Source organism: Silurus meridionalis, chromosome 19 (genome assembly GCF_014805685.1).
Source record: "Silurus meridionalis isolate SWU-2019-XX chromosome 19, ASM1480568v1, whole genome shotgun sequence".
Lineage (NCBI taxonomy): Eukaryota > Metazoa > Chordata > Actinopteri > Siluriformes > Siluridae > Silurus > Silurus meridionalis.
The window spans coordinates 17,956,851-17,978,887 of NC_060902.1; the positions used below are offsets into that span (position 1 = coordinate 17,956,851).

General features: G+C 39.4%; 1 long non-coding RNA gene and 2 pseudogenes across 1 annotated transcript; 1 reads left to right on the plus strand and 2 right to left on the minus strand.

Moving 5' to 3' along the window:
- LOC124402459 lies at positions 1-10,742 on the minus strand (annotated as a pseudogene).
- Positions 10,539-14,613, plus strand: LOC124402465. Its single transcript, XR_006928736.1, has 3 exons — positions 10,539-10,642; positions 11,754-11,827; positions 14,499-14,613. It is a non-coding gene; the product is annotated as an uncharacterized LOC124402465 (long non-coding RNA).
- The window catches only part of LOC124402441, a 9,538-nt pseudogene continuing 1,762 nt past the window's right edge, over positions 14,262-22,037 (minus strand).

Consider the following 22,037-nt stretch of genomic DNA (forward strand, 5'->3'; position numbering starts at 1 on the left):
TCAAGTTTACAGAATTTATTGAAGTTCAAGCAAAGACAAAAACAATGGCATATTATATGATTGTTGTCTTGTCTTATCTTGTCCTGTCTTCATCCTTTATTCAGCCAACTCCTTGCTCTAAAATTATAAAGAAAAAAATTGAGTTATATAAATACAATATAAATACCTTTTCTCATTATAAATGCAGAATAACAAAAATGTGAAAATTATGATTGAACTAACTACATACCTTTCCAACATCTCTGCTCTTGGTTCTCAGCTTGTTGACCTGGGATTCAGCAATGTCAGCACGCTCCTGAGCTTCTTCCATCTCATGCTGGACTTTCCTGTACCTGGACAGGTGAGTGTTTGCCTGCTCCTCCTGTGATTAATAAGCATTATTCACTTTAGTGCTGCTGTAAGTACAATATCAGCATGTATATCAGTACATAGTGACACACTTACAGCTTCCTCAGCCTGCCTCTTGTAGGCCTTTACTTTCAGCTGCAGTTTATCCACAAGGTCCTGCAGTCTATTCACGTTCTTCTTATCCTCCTCAGTCTGCAATAGTTGATGTTTATTTAGGATTTGTTTAGTTTCATTGTTTTTCTTCATATGGACTGTATGGTGGTAAATATATTATGTACCTGGTAGGTGAGTTCCTTCACTCTCCTCTCATATTTACGGACTCCTTTAACGGCTTCAACGCCACGTCTCTGCTCGGCTTCGACCTCACTCTCCAGTTCACGCACCTAGATCAGACCTTACATTTTTAGAAAACTTTCTAACAAAATATATTCACGCTTTTCTTAACTGGTTTAAATACTGCAACTTACCCTGGATTCCAGTTTCTGGAGCTGCTTCTTTCCACCCTTCATGGCAAGATTCTCAGCTTCATCCAGACGGTGCTGCAGATCTTTGACGGTAATCTCAAGGTTCTTCTTCATCCTCTCCAGGTGAGAACTGGTATCCTGCTCTTTCTTTAGCTCTTCAGCCATCATAGCAGCCTATCGAGTGGGTCATAAACATGTCAGGATTACATTTCAAGCATTTGTAAAGGACATTGGTAAAAAAGTATTTATGAACACTCACATCTGTGATGGCCTTCTTGGCCTTCTCCTCAGCATTCCTGGCCTCCTGGATGGTATCATCCACCTCACCTTGTACCTGCACCAGATCACCCTCAAGCTTCTTCTTGGTGTTGATTAGACTGGTGTTCTGTTGTTTAGAAAATAAAAATAAAACATTAGGATAATTGTACATAAAATGTAAAATCGGCACCAAAGTTTGTTGTAGGAACAAACCTGAGAGTGCAGCAGTGCCACACGCTCACTGGCATCAACCAGCTCCTGTTCAGCCACTTTGCGGCCTCTTTCTGTCTGCTCCAGTGCAACTCTCAGTTCCTCAATCTCTGCCAGCATCAGGTTATTCCTGCGCTCCACCATGGCCACCTGCTCCTTCATGTCTTCTTGTCCTCTGACAGCCTCATCAAGGTGCAGTTGGGCATCCTGGTGTGACAGTGGATATCAATTTGACTACATTTTTATCATATGAAACGAAAGAAAACTTGTAAATAAAAATAAAACTTAAGGCAGACCTTGAGCTGTCCTTGGACATTCCTGAGCTGTTTCTGGGCTTCAGCTGCCTGGCGGTTGGCATGGCTCAGCTGAATCTCCATCTCATTCAGATCACCCTCCATCTTCTTCTTGACCCTCAAAGCATCATTCCTGCTCCTAACCTCAGAGTCCAGAGTAGTCTGCATGGACTCAATCACCCTCTGGCTGTTTCTCTTGATCTGCTCCATCTCCTCATCTTTCTCAGCCAGTTTCCTGTCTATTTCACTCTTAACCTGGTTGAGCTCAAGCTGGACACGAAGGATCTTGGACTCTTCATGTTCAAGTGTACCCTGAAAAATATGTTCAATGTTCAATATGATGCAGATCCAGTTGTACTTTATTTCTACTTGTTGCAGTTATGTATAGTAACCTCAGCTTCCTCAAGAGCAGTCTGGATTTCTGATTTCTCAGTTTCCACTGTCTTCTTTGCCTTCTCCAGCTCATGAATGGTCTTTCCAGTCTCTCCAATCTGTTCAGTCAAGTCAGAGATCTCATCTGCAGAAGAAACATTTCAGGTGAATGTTTTGGATACTTGTGCTTTAGTAAAATTCAGTAAGTAATAGAAAATGCAGTTTTGTTTGGGTTACATACGCTGCAGATTCTTGTTCTCTCTCTTCAGGGTCTCGAGATGATCAAGAGCTTCTTCATATGAGTTCTTCATCTTAAAGAGTTCAGTACTGAGAGAACGAGCTTCTTTCTGAGCTCCCTCCAGTTCAGCCTGACCTTCCTCAAACTTCTGCTTCCATTCTGCCAAGACCTGAGAATATGGAGGACAGTTACATACTATGCTACTTGTACAGATCAGCATTGTCTTGTACACGACATTCAGGTGACTGATTCTAGACCTTGTCAAAGTTCCTCTGTTTCTTGTCGAGGTTAGCAGCCAGGGCGTTGGATCGCTCAACATCAATCATGAGGTCCTCCACTTCACCCTGCAGTCTCTGCTTGGTCTTCTCCAGAGAAGCACATTTGGAGTTCACGGCTTCAATGGTTTCCTCAGCCTCTTGGAGGCGCTGAGCAAGCTTTTTCCTAGGTGGATAACAAAGTTTGGTTTGCATCACTGATAATGTGTAAGGGCATCATTTTTCCATAAAACCATATCTTATGTGTTCTTACTTGGCCTCCTCAAGCTCCTCTGTACGCTGGATGGCATCAGTCTCATATTTGGTTCTCCATTGAGCCACCTCACTGTTGGCCTTTGACATTGAACGCTGAAGCTCAGCCTTGGCCTCCTGCTCTTCCTCAAACTGCTCTCTGAGAAGATCACAGTCGTGACGAGCTGATTGGACAGCATGAGCCAGAGCGTTCTTTGCCTAGAAGTAAATGTTTTTCTTGTTAGTGTTCATATTGTTCTTATTATACCATTTGTCAGAGTTGCATCAAACTGTGTGTGTTCTACCTTGACTTCTTCCTCGATATGTCTTTTGAGTTCCTCGATCTGCTGAGTGTAAGCTTGTTTTCCTCTGGTCAGCTGAGAAACAAGTGCTTCTTTCTCCTCCAGCTGACGGCTGAATTCACCTTTAACAGGAGTGTGAATTATGTTACTAAAACTGATCGTGTGATTTCAGGATTCTCCGCTTTATCGTGATTTAACGTACCATTCTCAGTCTGAAGGCGGGCTTTTTGTGTGCTGATGTCATTGAGTTGACGAACATGTTCATCATTCTTAGCTTTGAGTTCACTCAGCTGGTCCTCTACGGTGCGGCACATCTTTTCTAGGTTAGCCTGGAAAGAGAAGCGTACGTATATAATGCAGATATATTTAAATGTAGTAAAACACGTCCTTTCTGCCTGTGAATGTATCTCCAATTGTTGTTGACTCAGAACCTTAAGACACTTCAGGCTTTAGATGAAGTTAACCAGGATGATGAGATTTTAATGTCAAATACCTTTGATTTGGCCACAGCTTCCATGTTACTGGAGAGATCATCGATCTCCATTTTATATTCACTCTTCTCCTTCTCCAGCTTCTGTTTGACACGCTGAAGGTTGTCGATCTGCTCTCCGAGCTCAGCAACACTGTCAGCTTGTTTCTTGCGGAGTGCAGCAGCTGTAGCTTCATGCTGCAGAGTGGATTCTTCCAGATCACGACGCAGTTTCTGGAACTCGGCCTCGCGCTTCTTGTTCATCTCAATCTGAGCAGCGGTGGCACCTCCAGCTTCCTCCAGCCTCTCACTGATCTCCTCAAGTTCCCTGGAGAGATCAGCTCTCTGCTTCTCAACTTTAGCACGAGCTGCACGCTCAGCCTCGATTTCTTCCTCCAGCTCTTCAATGCGAGCCTGAAATCAGGATTTTTATTATTTTTTTTAGACATTTGAATTTTCCTCTACAAGCCTGAATATTATTGTTTCTCACAAAAGAAGTACCTGGAGCTCTTTAATCTTTTTCTGAAGCTGGGCACCCAGGGTCTGTTCATCTTCAATCTTGCTCAGAAGTTGACTTGTTTCAAAGTCCTTCCTGTTTTGATGAAATGGGAAAAGTAACATGTAAATATTTTTATAAACAGATTTGTATTTGTTGCTTTATCATTGTAAGACCCACTCACTTCTTGATCTTCTCATCAGACTGCTGCTTTTCGTTCTCCAGGTCCATTATGGACTCTTGGGCCAGTTTCAAGTCACCTTCAAGCTTTCTCTTGGCTCTCTCAAGGTCCATACGCAGCTTCTTCTCTTGTTCTAGAGAACCTTCAAGCTAAATTTGATAATGCATCTTATTAAAACACCTGATAATCATAACTGCTGAACCTTTTATGAATTACAGTATGGATATTTACATCATCAACTTGTTGTTCAAGCTTGGTCTTGGATTTGGTCAGAGTGTTGACTTTGTCTTCCTCTGCCTGGAGATCATCCAGAGTCTGCTGGTGTGCCTCTTGGAGGGCTTTCTTCTCCTTAGTGAGCTTGGCAATGTTCTCATCCAAAGATGCCATCTCTTCAGTGAGGTTCTTCACCTGTGTGAAAGAATTTCAGATGACCATATTACTACCTGTATACTTGTATTTCTTTTTTATTAAATATATGTTTTCTGTAATCATTACCTACATGTTTTTTGTGGAAGATAAGAGTAGCACTTTCTTATCTTTAGTAAGTAATTTCCTAATCTCAATTACTATCACTCAGATCCACAACAGTGGAGTGTAAAGCATCTAACCATAGTTACAGTCTGGAATTAGTGACTGTATCAATAGTACAGTGTGTAGCATCTGTTAATTTACAGTGCAACACACAAACCTTGTTCTCGGTGGCATGTTTCTCCTTCTCCACTTTGGCCAAGGTGAGCTCCAGGTCATCAATGTCCTTCTTCAGCTCAGAGCACTCATCCTCCAGTTTCCTCTTCTTGGCAGTCAGCTCAGCATTGATTTCCTCCTCATCCTCCAGTCTCTCGTTTGTCTCCTTGAGCTTAGCTTCAAGCTGGATCTTGCTTTTGATGAGTTGCTCACATCTTTCCTCAGCATCAGAAAGGCTCTCTGATTCCTGTTAATGTAGGTTTTTAATATAATAAATATTTTTCAAATTTTATTAGAAATGAACTTAAACTTTGTATAGAAACTTACAGAGGCTACTGCTAGTTGCAGGTCATTTTTCTCCTGTTGCAGAGAAACCATCTTCTCCTCAAGCTCTTTCTTCCTAGCCAGTGCTTTTGCCAAGTCCTCCTTCATTTTCTCAAAGTTCTCCTTCATGGATGCCATTTCCTTCTCAGTCTCTGCAGTCTTGAGAAGAGGCTTGATCTTGAAGTACAACTTCATCCATGGCCAATGTTTCACATTCATGAATGAGCGGATGTTGTATTGGATGGAATAGATGGATTCCCTGGAATTTAAGATGAATTAGGTCACCTATGGTATGTTTCTGTACTTGGTTTGTCCATGTGTTCCATCTTTTGTCATCTAAACATACCTCCTCTCCATCATCTTGGAAAACTCCCTCCTCATGAGGTAGCCACGGCACAAAGCCTGAGTCATGGTCACCAGATTGGCTAGTTTTTCATCTCGCAACTCCTCAAGGGTTCCCAGCAGACCGGCTTTGAAGAACACCTGCAAGTACAGAAAGATAATCAGATCCTTTATTTAAGGAAATTCTACAACGGAAATGTAAAATAAGTATTTTAATACTTATTATTTATGTACATTTAAAAGGTAAATTTTCCTTTTATTTGCATTTTTCTAGAAATCAGATAATCAGAGTGTTTTTAGTACCAACAATAATACTTTTGTTCTGACAAAACTACAAACCTTGGTGTGTCCAAACTTGTACTGTGTATGATCCACATCAATGGAGCCCAAGAGTTTCTCTGAAGCTTTCTTGTTGTCAATGAACTGTCCCTCTGGGATGACGCTGGCATTCAAGACTTTGTATCTAAAATGATATATTTATTACACAATATATAATGTACATATTTTCATGTGTTTGCCCACAACTCATGTGTAGAACTGAAGGTATTTTGAGGTGTTTTACAATTAGCATCAATTATATTTAAAATTCAGATGACCTCTGTTTGAAGTCACCATAGAGGATCCTGCTGGGGAATCCCTTTCTGCAGATTCTGATACCCTCCAGCACACCATTACACCTCAACTGGTGGATGACCAGGAAGTTCTCCATCAGACCTAGAGGTTCCAGTTCAGTGCATAGTTATGATGCTGTTTAATTATTCATTATAAATGTAGGAAAATGAGAAGAGAACCGACCTGGAGTCTTGGACTCATTTGGAATCAAGCAACGCACAAAGTGAGGGTGAGTGCTCCTCAAGTTGCTCATCAGCTTGCCCAAGTTCTCCTGTAGATGTCACACATCATAAGTCAGTCATTGCATAGATTTTGCACTGTATATTCACACCAATAATCTGAAACATTTACCCTAAACAATGCAGACACTGTCTGGAAGGAACCACCCTTCTTTTTGCCAGCCTTCTTTCCAGCATCAGCTGCACATCAGAGTTAAAGTGTATTGATATTCTTTGCTTTATATATGTACAAGTTTATATCAGAAACAGCACATTTCAGCTGCAGTTTATCAGCAGTAATAGTTCATATCTATAAATGTTGCTCTTACCATCGGCACCATGGGCTGCATAAAGGTGGCACAGCAGTTTGTTCGCTGACTTCTGGTACAGCTGTACAACAGAGTCGTTCAGTGGGTCCTTGTTCTTGTCCAACCAGCCGGTAATGTTGTAGTCCACAGTGCCGGCGTAGTGCACCAGGGAGAAGTGAGCCTCAGCTTTGCCTTTGCCAGGCTTTGGCTTCTGGAAGGCATTGCATTTGCCAAGGTGCTGGTCATGAAGTTTGTTCTTGAAAGACATGTCTGTAGCCTTGGGGAACATGCACTCCTCTTCAAGGATGGAGAAGATGCCCATTGGCTGTTGGTGACAGATTTTTCATAGGAGATCACTGGAGTATTAGTGGTAAAAGTATGATTATTTTATTGATGACATTAATTGTACTGACACCACAATAACTTACCTTCTCAATAAGCTCAATGCAGGCAGCCAAGTCCATACCAAAGTCAATGAACTCCCACTCGATACCTTCTTTCTTGTACTCCTCTTGTTCCAGCACGAACATGTGGTGGTTGAAAAACTGTTGCAGTTTCTCATTTGTGAAGTTAATGCAGAGCTGCTCCAAGCTGTTGTACTGTTAGAGTGTAACAATAGATTAGACATTGTCAAAGTATTGCACAATCCATCAGAGCACATATCATGGAGGAAAACATTTATTTACATCAAAGATCTCAAATCCAGCGATGTCCAGCACACCGATGAAGTACTGCCTTTGCTGCTTTGTGTCCAACATCTCATTGATACGAATGACCATCCACAAGAACATTTTCTCATAGATGGACTTGCAGAGAGCAGACACGGAATTGTTCACCTGAAAGTATAATCCATGATTGTTTATTTGTCAGGTGAAAACTCAAACTTGAATTAAAATTTCTTGTATTCACTAATGGTACGTTACCTGTGGTACAGTCTGGCCTTTGGTCACAAACTCGTTTCCGACTTTGACTCTGGGGTAACACAAAGCTTTCAGCATGTCAGCTGAGTTCAGGCCCAGAAGGTAGGCGATTTTATCAGCAACTGATGTGTGGAGAGAAGATTGTCTTTAATATCACACATAGCATACATTTACTACTTTATATATTTACAGACTGGGTAATAATTTATTTTATTTTATTGTACTTTCAGTGCCATCAGGCTCAGCCTGCTCCTCTCTCTGCTTCTGCTTGAACTTCATGTTGCCATGATGCATCACAGCACCGGTCAGCTTGTAGATGTTAAATTTCTCATCAGCATTGAATCCAAGAATGTCAATGGCAGTCTGTGTGATGAAAAGAAGAGATTGGTCATGTTATCTTTTAAATTAACACACACAAACATGTTTATAAAATCATTTCTTCCTACATCTGTGGCAATGAACTCCTCCACATCATCGATGCTCTTGACTGTGATTTCACCCTGGCTGATCATTGGGTAATCATAAGGGTTGGTGGTGATGAGCAGTGCCTCTGTACAAGGATAAAATAATTCATTGTCATTTACACAAATCTGTTCTTTAAACTAACATGCAGGGATTTTAGTAACATTGCAGTACATGAGATTTCTTACCAAGCAGCTCGGGTTTGTGTCCAGTCATGAGCTGGTAGAAAATGTGGTAGCTTCTCTCAGCAGACAGCTGGAAAGTGACTCTTGACTTTTCCAGCAGATCTGTTTACAAGCATTTCATACATAATAAACAAGCATTTATTTAAGAATATTTAGAAATGTGATCATTAATCAGATCGACATCTTTGAATGATATTGACAGATGTGCGTGCACTTTCTACATTTTGAACTGCATAATTGTTCAATCGAACAAGTTTCCCATCGTTCTTTAGTGCCACCTCTACATTATCATCTAGTTATTATGGCTTCTCCATTAGTAAGTAAAATGCATTAACATAATCACCTTTTAGATAGAAGCAAAATACTGGTTTCTATTCAAGTGATTTGAATACTATTTTGTAAATCTAAATGATTTAAGAAACTCTCAGTAATACACAAGAATATTGTTAGAATTGTTCAAACTTACATGTTTCAATATCAGCTGATGCCAGCTTGCCAGTTTGGCCGAAGTGAATTCTGATGAATTTACCCTATAAATTAAAGAATATATATATATATATATATATATATATATATATATATATATATATATATATATATATATATATATATAAAACACATGAAATGTACATTTCTGTCACATGACTGCATACCACAATATCTCTCTCTCTCTCTCTCTCTCTCTCATATATATATATATATATATATATATATATATATATATATATATATATATATATATATATATATATATATATATATATATATATATATATATATATATATATATATATATATATATATATATATTTCCAGTATATGTGAACTTACAAAACGAGAGGAGTTGTCATTTCTCACAGTCTTGGCATTACCGTAAGCCTCCAGCAGGGGGTTGGCTGCAATAATTTGGTCTTCCAGTGAACCCTAGTGATGATGGCAGGTATTTAGTGAGGAGTCTGAGGTCTGATTCTGTCACACAGCAGTAGTAGTTTTTCTCTCACCTTTATTTTGCCAGCAGCTGGTTCTGCCGCCTTCTTGCCAGTCACGGCAACCATTGCAAAGTACTGAATGACACGTTTTGTGTTCACAGTCTTTCCTGCACCAGATTCTCCACTGGGGGTAGAAAAGGAGAACCAGGTGTGAACAGTAGTTCAGTGCATGTGCATGTATCTAGAGATAAAGCTCTGTGATTATTAGAAGTGACTCATTTTTAAGAAGAGGTTTTGACTTACGTAATCAGGACGGACTGGTTCTCACGATCTAAAGGTGTTGAAGAATTAATTCAGCATTTTGTATAAGGCACTGAATTATTCATACAGTAACAAATAGTTAGATAGAGAATCATAAAGAATATCGTACCAGTGTGCATGAACTGATAGGCGTTATCAGAGATGGAGAAGATGTGAGGTGGGGCTTCAATCCTCTTTTTGCCTCTGTATCCGGTCACAACGACAGCGTCATACACTGGGAGCCACTTGTAGGGGTTCACAGTGACGCAGAACAACCCTGAGTAGGTCTGAAGAAGCGTCCAGAGAAATGTTAATCATTAGTGTCGTCACTCTCATATTTCTCTTTAAAAATTAAGTCATTCTTTGTTTAACTTACGTAGATCATCCATGCTGCGTAACGCTCTTTGAGGTTAAACAGCACAGCAGGTTCACTGAGGTGGGTCATCATGGCCATGTCCTCCATTTTGTCGTATTTTGGAGGATTCATTGGAAAGATTTCATCTTCCTTAACGGTGACAGTCTATAAAATATCAGTGATAAAGCACATTTAATGGTCACTTACGTAGGAGTGTGCAGTAAATGTAGAATTCTGACTAGTGTTGCAAAGGGGCGGAAAATTTATAGGAACTTTCCATGGGAACTTCCTCTGTGGAATTTTGAAAATTCTCCAAGTTGGAAACTTGCAGGAATTAATTATAATTTTTATATACAAACATTAATATAAACATTTTGTTAGTTAATAATTTAAGATGCATGCAAACTAATACAGATTTTACAAATTACATTTTTTACTTTCATTTAATTTTTAGTATAGTTTTGTTGTACAATAGTTCACACACATAACAAGGAAGTTTTAAGCATAAATGTGTCATATTCATGTAATTTATGTGAGATTTTCTCCAGGATTGACATTTTTGACATTATTTTATGTGCAGAATTTAAGAAATGATTTTATGTTATGGAGGAATGCTTATTGCATGTATCCCAGTTTGCATCCCAGTTTATTCTCATTTCCTCCCATAGAAAGTTTCCAGTCTTAAAAATTCAGGAATTTTAAAACCTTAGTCCAGACACTGTTAAATGGGTCAATTATCTTTACACTCACTTTTTTGCTTTCCAGAGTTTCTACGGTGGCTTTGCCCCCCTCTTTACTCTTCAGTGTACCCTTGAGGTACATCTCTGCGGCATCGACCACAAAGACGGCTGTTTTGGCATCAAAAGGTTTGTTCTGAGCCTCAATCCTCTCTTTTTCCGGTTTGCGGAGGTAGATGGCCGCCGGGCCGAAGCATTCCATTTCACCATCTCCCATGGTGGCAGGTTACTGTGGAGTCAAATTATAAAAAAATTTGCCTTTTACTCTGAATGAAGTAAATAACAGTCTGTGTATTGGATATATAAATATATTTTGCCAGGTTTGACTTAAATATTAACTTTGTATTTGTATTATTAAACAAATTTACTTAAATCACAGTATTAATCCTGACATCAGGTGTCTGTTTTTTCCATCACAGGATTTAGCATTTCTCTTTCCCCTACAAAACATTATATGCTTCTTGAAAAGGTTTCCATGCAATTTCTGTACATCGCCTGACACAATAAATAGTAACTTGATGTAGATGAAGCATGTTTTTAATACTTTTCTACATTACAATTTTTTACACTGTACCTTGTTCGATGTTAAGAGGAGAAATTGGCAGATGGTAGATTGGCTGGCAGATGGTGAACTCTGGGGAAAAACAGAGTAAACATTCATTTACTCATCCAATGCAAACACAAAGATCATTTTCAAACATATGAAACATCAGCACTGGACTGGAGACTTTCTCACCTTGGCTGGGTGCTTGAGGTTCCTTCAGTCCTTGGGGGAGCCTGTTATATAGCAGCATTACCGTTCACTCAGCAGAACTGTCTCTCTATAAATGGCCATGTTGTATTAGTTGATGCGATGTATTTTTGTTTTATGCAACATTTCAAATGATGTTTGTCTTTTAAGGATTACTTCATAAAATACAGTTTTCTTTATTTAATGAATAATTTTCCTTCTTGCTGTTCAAATTAGAGTTAACATTATAATTAATGAACAATTTACAAATTAACATTAGCATAAATATTTACACGTAAACCTGTCTCCATTTGGTTTCTCAGAACTTATTAAAATTTTTTATTGTTATTTTCACATCTCATATTTTGTACAGTTTTTTTTTAAAGGTATATTATTCTTTAAATAATGATGTCTGGACTTTTGTTTTTTTGTTTTTTGCTTAAAAATGTGTCGAATTTGTGATTTGTATGAGGTTTATGAGCCGAGTTATATTGTTTTTGCTTCAATTAGGATTTCTGGCATTGAAGAGGCACTAAAGTTGGATGTGGAAAAGCACTTAGGTCTCTCTGGTGTTCACTTTCAAGGTCAGTGGCATCATTTTCAGATATATAAAATATCCATGTAGACAGTAATCCACAAGCAGTCATTTATCCTAGAGTTCATCTGTTGTTCAACATATTGTGTGGAAGAATCATTAAATAATGTTAGCAAAAGTCTTTTAGCAAAATAAATTTGCCAAAAAAAAAAAAAAACCCTCATTTTAAAATAAATAAACTTTAGTGTACTTTGAGCTTAAGCCCTGTTTTAACAAGAGTATTGTTAGAATAAGCGTAAACTATTTAGATGCCTAGACCTGACTTGGAAACATGGCAAGATTTAAGAGATCTAACATTTAGTGCTCTTCAGTGCCAACCGTGTATCAAATTAAAATGGCACAACTTTTAGTCTAAGATTGATTACCAGTGACTGACCATAATGTTCTTTTTAAAGAAAGATAATATGTTTTGGCAGTTGCTTACAGGTCAGTGAAATTTAGAAGTGATTAGTTTATAAAGTGAAATGATGAAACAAAATATTACAAGCAGAATGTTCATATAAGGAATAAATTTAAATTTAGAAACCTGTTAGGGGTCTAGTGTGGCCTCAAGAATTTTGTGTACTTCAGATTGCAGTATAAATAAGTTTATTTACGCTACAGAAGAGTTCCCAGCTGCAGTGATCTTGGAAGTAAGTGTCTCTGTTAATTTCAGTCCAGTATAACTATCTAAAAGTACGCGTTCAAGTTGTACGATTAAAATGTTGTAATTGCTGTGCTTGATGTAATTGGTTTATATAAAAAGCTCATGGCTTGTGTTTGTTTTTATCTTAATTACATTTTTATGTGGTTTACTCACAGTTTTCTCTGTTCATTTAAACCTGAGTCATTATACTGCTGTGACTGATTGACTGAAGGGCTACAAAAATCAAGTATAATTGTGACTATTTTATGGGTTGGACTAGAAATGAGGCAGTTGTGGGGCAACTCAAAAATGGATCTTCATTAGTGTTAACAATTTATTATGCTACTTTTGCTTTCAGCAATTGTATTTTTATGCACACATGTGCCTCTGTGCTGCTCAGCTCTAAGACAGACATAATTTAACATAGGTAAGAATCATCACATGCCTCCTCCCTATTCACAATGAACAAACAATAGGCCGGAAAAGTAAGTTGTTAATAAAATAAATCAGTATTGGATGCCTGTGTGATCTTCAGGCCCGCAGGCGGCATTGCCTTAAGAACATACATGCTTCTGTAATGGAAATTACTTCAAGGGCCTGGAAACATTTCCAAAAATCATTGTCAATAGCGCTTTTCACAACGGACATTGTTTCAAAGCAGCTTTGCAGAATTTAAGAGTGATCAGAATTTAAGAGTTAAGGTGAGCAAAGTGTGTTTATCCCTGATGAGCAGCCATGGCGACTGTGGCAAGGAAAAACTTCTTTAGATGTTATGAGGAGGAAAACTTGAGAGGAACCAGACTTAAAAAGGGAACCCCTACTCATTCGGGTGATATCAAGAGTGTGATTATAAATCGTAAGAATATAAGTAATGTTCTTTCTACAGTCTTATACAGTCATGGAGTCATGGAACCAGGAGCTTTTGAGCAACTCATAAAATTGCCCAACATTTGAGAGCATTAGTGTTTACTGAATTGGTCTTTTACATATCTTTCACATCTGGAAAGGCAACATCAATGCTTGAAGGTATAAACAGGTTTTAGAGTCATGTGCTTTTTTGTGCTCATTTTTATCACCACATTATCTGTGTAAAGCTGCTTTAAGACAATGTTCATTGTTAAAAGCGCAATACAAATAAAAATTAATTGAATGTGCTTCCATCCGGGCAATGGAGGACATTGCATATTTTAGTAAGACAATGCTAAAATATCATGTAGTGGAAAAGTCTAAGTGCTAAACTGGCCTGCCTGCAGTTTAGACCTTTCACCAATTAAAACATTTGGTACATCATAAAATGAAAAATACAACAAAGATGACCCAGGACTGTTGAGCAGCCAGAATCTTGTATCAAACATAAATCGGACATTTCTCTCCCAAACTCCAGCAGCAGATCTTTTCAGTTCCCAGACAAATATGGGCTGTAGTTAATAGAAGAGGTAATGCTACAAAGTGGTAAATTTACCCTTTCCCAACTGTTTTGAGTTGTGTTGCAGCCATTAAATTTGTAATCTCAGTTGTCGTGCTTATAGTTAAAAGGGATGTGCAGAGATCACCGGAGCTTAAATAATAATGCATTTTGTACCACCTTATTGACTTTACTTGTAGTTTATTATAGTAAATTTATAAAAGTGCTCTCCAGTTACAAGGTTCCTACTTGGAGTGATGTGTAAAAGACAACTAGAGTTTAATAAATAATGTCTAATATTTTGTATTGTGTACTTTTTGTAATGTGATGGTCCCTAGCAGGGCTTTTTATTTTTAAGTTCTCTCACTTAACACAAAGAAAAAAGACAGTTTGTTACATTTGCTTGATTTATTTAATACAAAATTAGACATCACAAGTCAGTCATATTTTATGTTTGCTTGTTGCTGTCTGGTTGGTCTCAACTTTATTCTTCTTTGCTCTTTGGAAACATAAAATCAAAACACTTAGAGGAAATCTTTGAAGTCGTTCAAATAATTAAAAATTGTTTGATATAATTTTTTAATAAAAGTATTAGCAATCATGATGATTATGACGTTTTCTTTTTTAAAGATGACTTTGCCTCACCTTTCCAACATCTCTACTCTTGGCTCTCAGCTTGTTGACCTGGGATTCAGCAATGTCAGCACGCTCCTGAGCTTCTTCCATCTCATGCTGGACTTTCCTGTACCTGGACAGGTGAGTGTTTGCCTGCTCCTCCTGTGATTAATAAGCATTATTCACTTTAGTGCTGCTGTAAGTACAATATCAGCATGTATATCAGTACATAGTGACACACTTACAGCTTCCTCAGCCTGCCTCTTGTAGGCCTTTACTTTCAGCTGCAGTTTATCCACAAGGTCCTGCAGTCTATTCACGTTCTTCTTATCCTCCTCAGTCTGCAATAGTTGATGTTTATTTAGGATTTGTTTAGTTTCATTGTTTTTCTTCATATGGACTGTATGGTGGTAAATATATTATGTACCTGGTAGGTGAGTTCCTTCACTCTCCTCTCATATTTACGGACTCCTTTAACGGCTTCAACGCCACGTCTCTGCTCGGCTTCGACCTCACTCTCCAGTTCACGCACCTAGATCAGACCTTACATTTATAGAAAACTTTCCAACAAAATATATTCACGCTTTTCTTAACTGGTTTAAATACTGCAACTTACCCTGGATTCCAGTTTCTGGAGCTGCTTCTTTCCACCCTTCATTGCGAGATTCTCAGCTTCATCCAGACGGTGCTGCAGATCTTTGACGGTAACCTCAAGGTTCTTCTTCATCCTCTCCAGATGAGCACTGGTATCCTGCTCTTTCTTCAGCTCTTCAGCCATCATAGCAGCCTAGTGTATGACCATGACAGGAAGTTAGTTTTCAGGTTAACTGTAAATCAATGTGGTACAATTTCTGCATTTAACACTCACATCTGTGATGGCTTTCTTGGCCTTCTCCTCAGCATTCCTGGCCTCCTGGATAGTATCATCCACCTCACCTTGTACCTGCACCAGATCACCCTCAAGCTTCTTCTTGGTGTTGATTAGACTGGTGTTCTGTTGTTTAAAAAATAAAATAAAACATTAGGATAATTGTACATAAAATGTCAAATCGGCACCAAAGTTTGTTGTAGGAACAAACCTGAGAGTGCAGCAGTGCCACACGCTCACTGGCATCAACCAGCTCCTGTTCAGCCACTTTGCGGCCTCTTTCTGTCTGCTCCAGTGCAACTCTCAGTTCCTCAATCTCTGCCAGCATCAGGTTATTCCTGCGCTCCACCATGGCCACCTGCTCCTTCATGTCTTCTTGTCCTCTGACAGCCTCATCAAGGTGCAGTTGGGCATCCTGGTGTGACAGTGGATATCACTTTGACTACATTTATCATATGAAACAAAAGAAAACTTGTAAATAAAAATAAAACTTAAGGCAGACCTTGAGCTGTCCTTGGACATTCCTGAGCTGTTTCTGGGCTTCAGCAGCCTGGCGGTTGGCATGGCTCAGCTGAATCTCCATCTCATTCAGATCACCCTCCATCTTCTTCTTGACCCTCAAAGCATCATTCCTGCTCCTAACCTCAGAGTCCAGAGTAGTCTGCATGGACTCAATCACCCTCTGGCTGTTTCTCTTGATCTGCTCCATCTCCTCATCTTTCTCAGCCAGTTTCCTGTCAATCTCACTCTTAACCTGGTTGAGCTCAAGCTGGACACGAAGGATCTTGGACTCTTCATGTTCAAGTGTACCCTGAAAAATATGTTGAATGTTCAATTTGATGCAGATCCAGTTGTACTTTATTTCTACTTGTTGCAGTTATGTATAGTAACCTCAGCTTCCTCAAGAGCAGTCTGGATTTCTGATTTCTCAGTTTCCACCGTCTTCTTTGCCTTCTCCAGCTCATGAATGGTCTTTCCAGTCTCTCCAATCTGTTCAGTCAAGTCAGAGATCTCCTCTGCAGAAGAAAGTATTTATTATTTGTTTGTTTTCATTTAAAGGCTATGAAAATTTTACATGTAAAAAAATTTTTTTGCATACGCTGGAGATTCTTGTTCTCCCTTTTCAGAGTCTCCAGCTGGTCAAGAGCTTCCTCATATGAATTCTTCATCTTAAAGAGTTCAGTGCTGAGAGAACGAGCTTCTTTCTGAGCTCCCTCCAGTTCAGCCTGACCTTCCTCAAACTTCTGCTTCCATTCTGCCAAGACCTGAAAATATGGAGGACAGTTACATGCTATGCTACTTGTACAGATCAGCATTGTCTTGTACACGACATTCAGGTGACATATTCTAGACCTTGTCAAAGTTCCTCTGTTTCTTGTCGAGGTTAGCAGCCAGGCGTTGGATCGCTCAACATCAATCATGAGGTCCTCCACTTCACCCTGCAGTCTCTGTTTGGTCTTCTCCAGAGAAGCACACTTGGAGTTCACAGCTTCAATGGACTCCTCTGCTTCTTGAAGACGCTGAGCAAGCTTTTTCCTGTAGGCACATGAACAGCAATATATTGCCTATGTTGTGCATTATTTGTTTAGTGACAGCTGTTTGTTATTGTGGTAGGAATTTACTTGGCCTCCTCAAGCTCCTCTGTACGCTGGATGGCATCAGTCTCATATTTGGTTCTCCATTGAGCCACCTCACTGTTGGCCTTTGACATTGAACGCTGAAGCTCAGCCTTGGCCTCCTGCTCTTCCTCAAACTGCTCTCTGAGAAGATCACAGTCGTGACGAGCTGATTGGACAGCATGAGCCAGAGCGTTCTTTGCCTAGAAGTGAAATTTGTTATATATATTCATATTTTTTAGTGTTCATATTGTTCTTATTATACCATTTGTCAGAGTTGCATCAAACTGTGTGTGTTCTACCTTGACTTCTTCCTCGATATGTCTTTTGAGTTCCTCGATCTGCTGAGTGTAAGCTTGTTTTCCTCTGGTCAGCTGAGAAACAAGTGCTTCTTTCTCCTCCAGCTGACGGCTGAATTCACCTTTAACAGGAGTGTGAATTATGTTACTAAAACTGATCGTGTGATTTCAGGATTCTCCGCTTTATCGTGATTTAACGTACCATTCTCAGTCTGAAGGCGGGCTTTTTGTGTGCTGATGTCATTGAGTTGACGAACATGTTCATCATTCTTAGCTTTGAGTTCACTCAGCTGGTCCTCTACGGTGCGGCACATCTTTTCTAGGTTAGCCTGGAAAGAGAAGCGACGTATATAATGCAGATATATTTAAATGTAGTAAAACACGTCCTTTCTGCCTGTGAATGTATCTCCAATTGTTGTTGACTCAGAACCTTAAGACACTTCAGGCTTTAGATGAAGTTAACCAGGATGATGAGATTTGAATGTCTAATACCTTTGATTTGGCCACAGCTTCCATGTTACTGGAGAGATCATCGATCTCCATTTTATATTCACTCTTCTCCTTCTCCAGCTTCTGTTTGACACGCTGAAGGTTGTCGATCTGTTCTCCGAGCTCAGCAACACTGTCAGCTTGTTTCTTGCGGAGTGCAGCAGCTGTAGCTTCATGCTGCAGAGTGGATTCTTCCAGATCACGACGCAGTTTCTGGAACTCGGCCTCGCGCTTCTTGTTCATCTCAATCTGAGCAGCGGTGGCACCTCCAGCTTCCTCCAGCCTCTCACTGATCTCCTCAAGTTCCCTGGAGAGATCAGCTCTCTGCTTCTCAACTTTAGCACGAGCTGCACGCTCAGCCTCGATTTCTTCCTCCAGCTCTTCAATGCGAGCCTGAAATCAGGATTTTTTTTTTTTTAGACATTCGAATTTTACTCTACAAGCCTGAATATTATTGTTTCTCACAAAAGAAGTACCTGGAGCTCTTTAATCTTTTTCTGAAGCTGGGCACCCAGGGTCTGTTCATCTTCAATCTTGCTCAGAAGTTGACTTACTTCAAAGTCCTTCCTGTTTTGATGAAATGGGAAAAGTAACATGTAAATATTTTTATAAACAGATTTGTATTTGTTGCTTTATCATTGTAAGACCCACTCACTTCTTGATCTTCTCATCAGACTGCTGCTTGTCGTTCTCCAGGTCCATTATGGACTCTTGGGCCAGTTTCAAGTCACCTTCAAGCTTTCTCTTGGCTCTCTCAAGGTCCATACGCAGCTTCTTCTCTTGTTCCAGAGAACCTTCAAGCTAAATTTGATAATGCATCTTATTAAAACACCTGATAATCATAACTGCTGAACCTTTTATGAATTACAGTATGGATATTTACATCATCAACTTGTTGTTCAAGCTTGGTCTTGGATTTGGTCAGAGTGTTGACTTTGTCTTCCTCTGCCTGGAGATCATCCAGAGTCTGCTGGTGTGCCTCTTGGAGGGCTTTCTTCTCCTTAGTGAGCTTGGCAATGCTCTCATCCTGAGATGCCATCTCTTCAGTGAGGTTCTTCACCTGTTTATGAGCATTATTATAATTAATTGTCCATTTAAATTCTTATTATTAAAAAGTGAAATATGTTCAATGAATTAATCTGAACCTTGTTTTCAGTGGCATGTTTCTCCTTCTCCACTTTGGCCAAGGTGAGCTCCAGGTCATCAATGTCCTTCTTCAGCTCAGAGCACTCATCCTCCAGTTTCCTCTTCTTGGCAGTCAGCTCAGCATTGATTTCCTCCTCATCCTCCAGTCTCTCATTTGTCTCCTTGAGCTTAGCTTCAAGCTGGATCTTGCTTTTGATGAGTCCCTCACATCTTTCCTCAGCATCAGAAAGGCTCTCTGATTCCTGTTAATGTGGTTTTAATATAATAAATGTTTTCCCAATTTTATTAGAAATGAACTTAAACTCTGTATAGAAACTTACAGAGGCTACTGCTAGTTGCAGGTCATTTTTCTCCTGTTGCAGAGAAACCATCTTCTCCTCAAGCTCTTTCTTCCTAGCCAGTGCTTTTGCCAAGTCCTCCTTCATTTTCTCAAAGTTCTCCTTCATGGCAGCCATTTCCTTCTCAGTCTCTGCACTCTTGAGAAGAGGCTTGATCTTGAAGTACAACTTCATCCATGGCCAGTGTTTCACATTCATGAATGAGCGGATGTTGTATTGGATGGAATAGATGGATTCCCTGGAATTTAAGATGAATTAGGTCACCTATTGTATGTTTCTGTACTTGGTTTGTCCATGTGTTCCATCTTTTGTCATCTAAACATACCTCCTCTCCATCATCTTGACAAACTCCCTCCTCATGAGGTAGCCACGGCACAAAGCCTGAGTCATGGTCACCAGATTGGCTAGTTTTTCATCTCGCATCTCCTCAAGGGTTCCCAGCAGACCGGCTTTGAAGAACACCTGCAAGTTCAGAAAGATAATCAGATCCTTTATTTAAGGAAATTCTGCAAATAATTATTATTTATGTACATTTAAAAGGTAAATGTTCCTTTATTTATTTGTATTTTTCTAGAAATCAGATAATCTTAATGTTTTTAGTACCAACAATAATACTTTTGTTCTGACAAAACTACAAACCTTGGTGTGTCCAAACTTGTACTGTGTATGATCCACATCAATGGAGCCCAAGAGTTTCTCTGAAGCTTTCTTGTTGTCAATGAACTGTCCCTCTGGGATGACACTGGCATTCAAGACTTTGTATCTAAAATGATATATTTATTACACAATATATAATGTACATATTTTCATGTGTTTGCCCACAACTCATGTGTAGAACTGAAGGTATTTTGAGGTGTTTACAATTAGCATTAATTATATGTAGAATTCAGATGACCTCTGTTTGAAGTCACCATAGAGGATCCTGCTGGGGAATCCCTTTCTGCAGATTCTGATACCCTCCAGCACACCATTACACCTCAACTGGTGGATGACCAGGAAGTTCTCCATCAGACCTAGAGGTTCCAGTTCAGTGCATAAGTATGATGCTGTTTAATTATTCATTATAAATGTAGGAAAATGAGAAGAGAACCGACCTGGAGTCTTGGACTCATTTGGAATCAAGCAACGCACAAAGTGAGGGTGAGTGCTCCTCAAGTTGCTCATCAGCTTGCCCAAGTTCTCCTGGAGATGACACACATCATAAGTCAGTCATTGCATAGATTTTGCACTGTATATTCACACCAATAAGCTGAAATATTTACCCTAAACAATGCAGACACTGTCTGGAAGGAACCACCCTTCTTTTTGCCAGCCTTCTTTCCAGCACCAGCATCAGCTGCACATCAGAGTTAAAGTGTATTGATATTCTTTGCTTTATATATGTACAAGTTTATATCAGAAACAGCACATTTCAGCTGCAGTTTATCAGCAGTAATAGTTCATATCTATAAATGTTACTCTTACCATCGGCACCAGCATGGGCTGCATAAAGGTGGCACAGCAGTTTGTTCCCTGATTTCTGGTACAGCTGTACAACAGAGTCGTTCAGTGGATCCTTGTTCTTGTCCAACCAGCCGGAAATGTTGTAGTCCACAGTGCCGGCGTAGTGCACCAGGGAGAAGTGAGCCTCAGCTTTGCCTTTGCCAGGCTTTGGCTTCTGGAAGGCGTTGCATTTGCCAAGGTGCTGGTCATGAAGTTTGTTCTTGAAGGACGTGTCTGTAGCCTTGGGGAACATGCACTCCTCTTCAAGGATGGAGAAGATGCCCATTGGCTGTTGGTGACAGATTTTTCATGAGAGATCACTGGAGTTTTAGTGGTGAAAGTATGATTATTTTATTGATGACATTAATTGTACTGACACCACAATAACTTACCTTCTCAATAAGCTCAATGCAGGCAGCCAAGTCCATACCAAAGTCAATGAACTCCCACTCGATACCTTCTTTCTTGTACTCCTCTTGTTCCAGCACGAACATGTGGTGGTTGAAAAACTGTTGCAGTTTCTCATTTGTGAAGTTAATGCAGAGCTGCTCCAAGCTGTTGAACTGTTAGAGTTTAGCAATAGATTAGACATTGTCAAAGTATTGCACAAACCATCAGAGCACATATCATGGAGGAAAACAATCATTTACATCAAAGATCTCAAATCCAGCGATGTCCAGCACACCAATGAAGTACTGCCTTTGCTGCTTTGTGTCCAACATCTCATTGATACGAATGACCATCCACAAGAACATTTTCTCATAGATGGACTTGCAGAGGGCAGACACGGAATTGTTCACCTGAAAGTATAATCCATAATTGTTTATTCGTTCTGTGAAAACTCAAACTTGAATTAAAATTTCTTGTATTCACTAATGGTACGTTACCTGTGGTACAGTCTGGCCTTTGGTCACAAACTCGTTTCCGACTTTGACTCTGGGGTAACACAAAGCTTTCAGCATGTCAGCTGAGTTCAGACCCAGAAGGTAGGCGATTTTATCAGCAACTGATGTGGAGAGAAGATTGTCTTTAATATCACATAGCATACATTTACTACTTTATATATTTACAGACTGGGTAATAATTTATTTTATTTTTTTGTACTTTCAGTGCCATCAGGCTCAGCCTGCTCCTCTCTCTGCTTCTGCTTGAACTTCATGTTGCCATGATGCATCACAGCACCGGTCAGCTTGTAGATGTTAATTTTTCATCAGCATTGAAGCCAAGAATGTCAATGGCAGTCTGTGATGAAAGAAGAGATTGGTCATGTTATCTTTTAAATTAACACACACAAACATGTTTATAAAATCATTTCT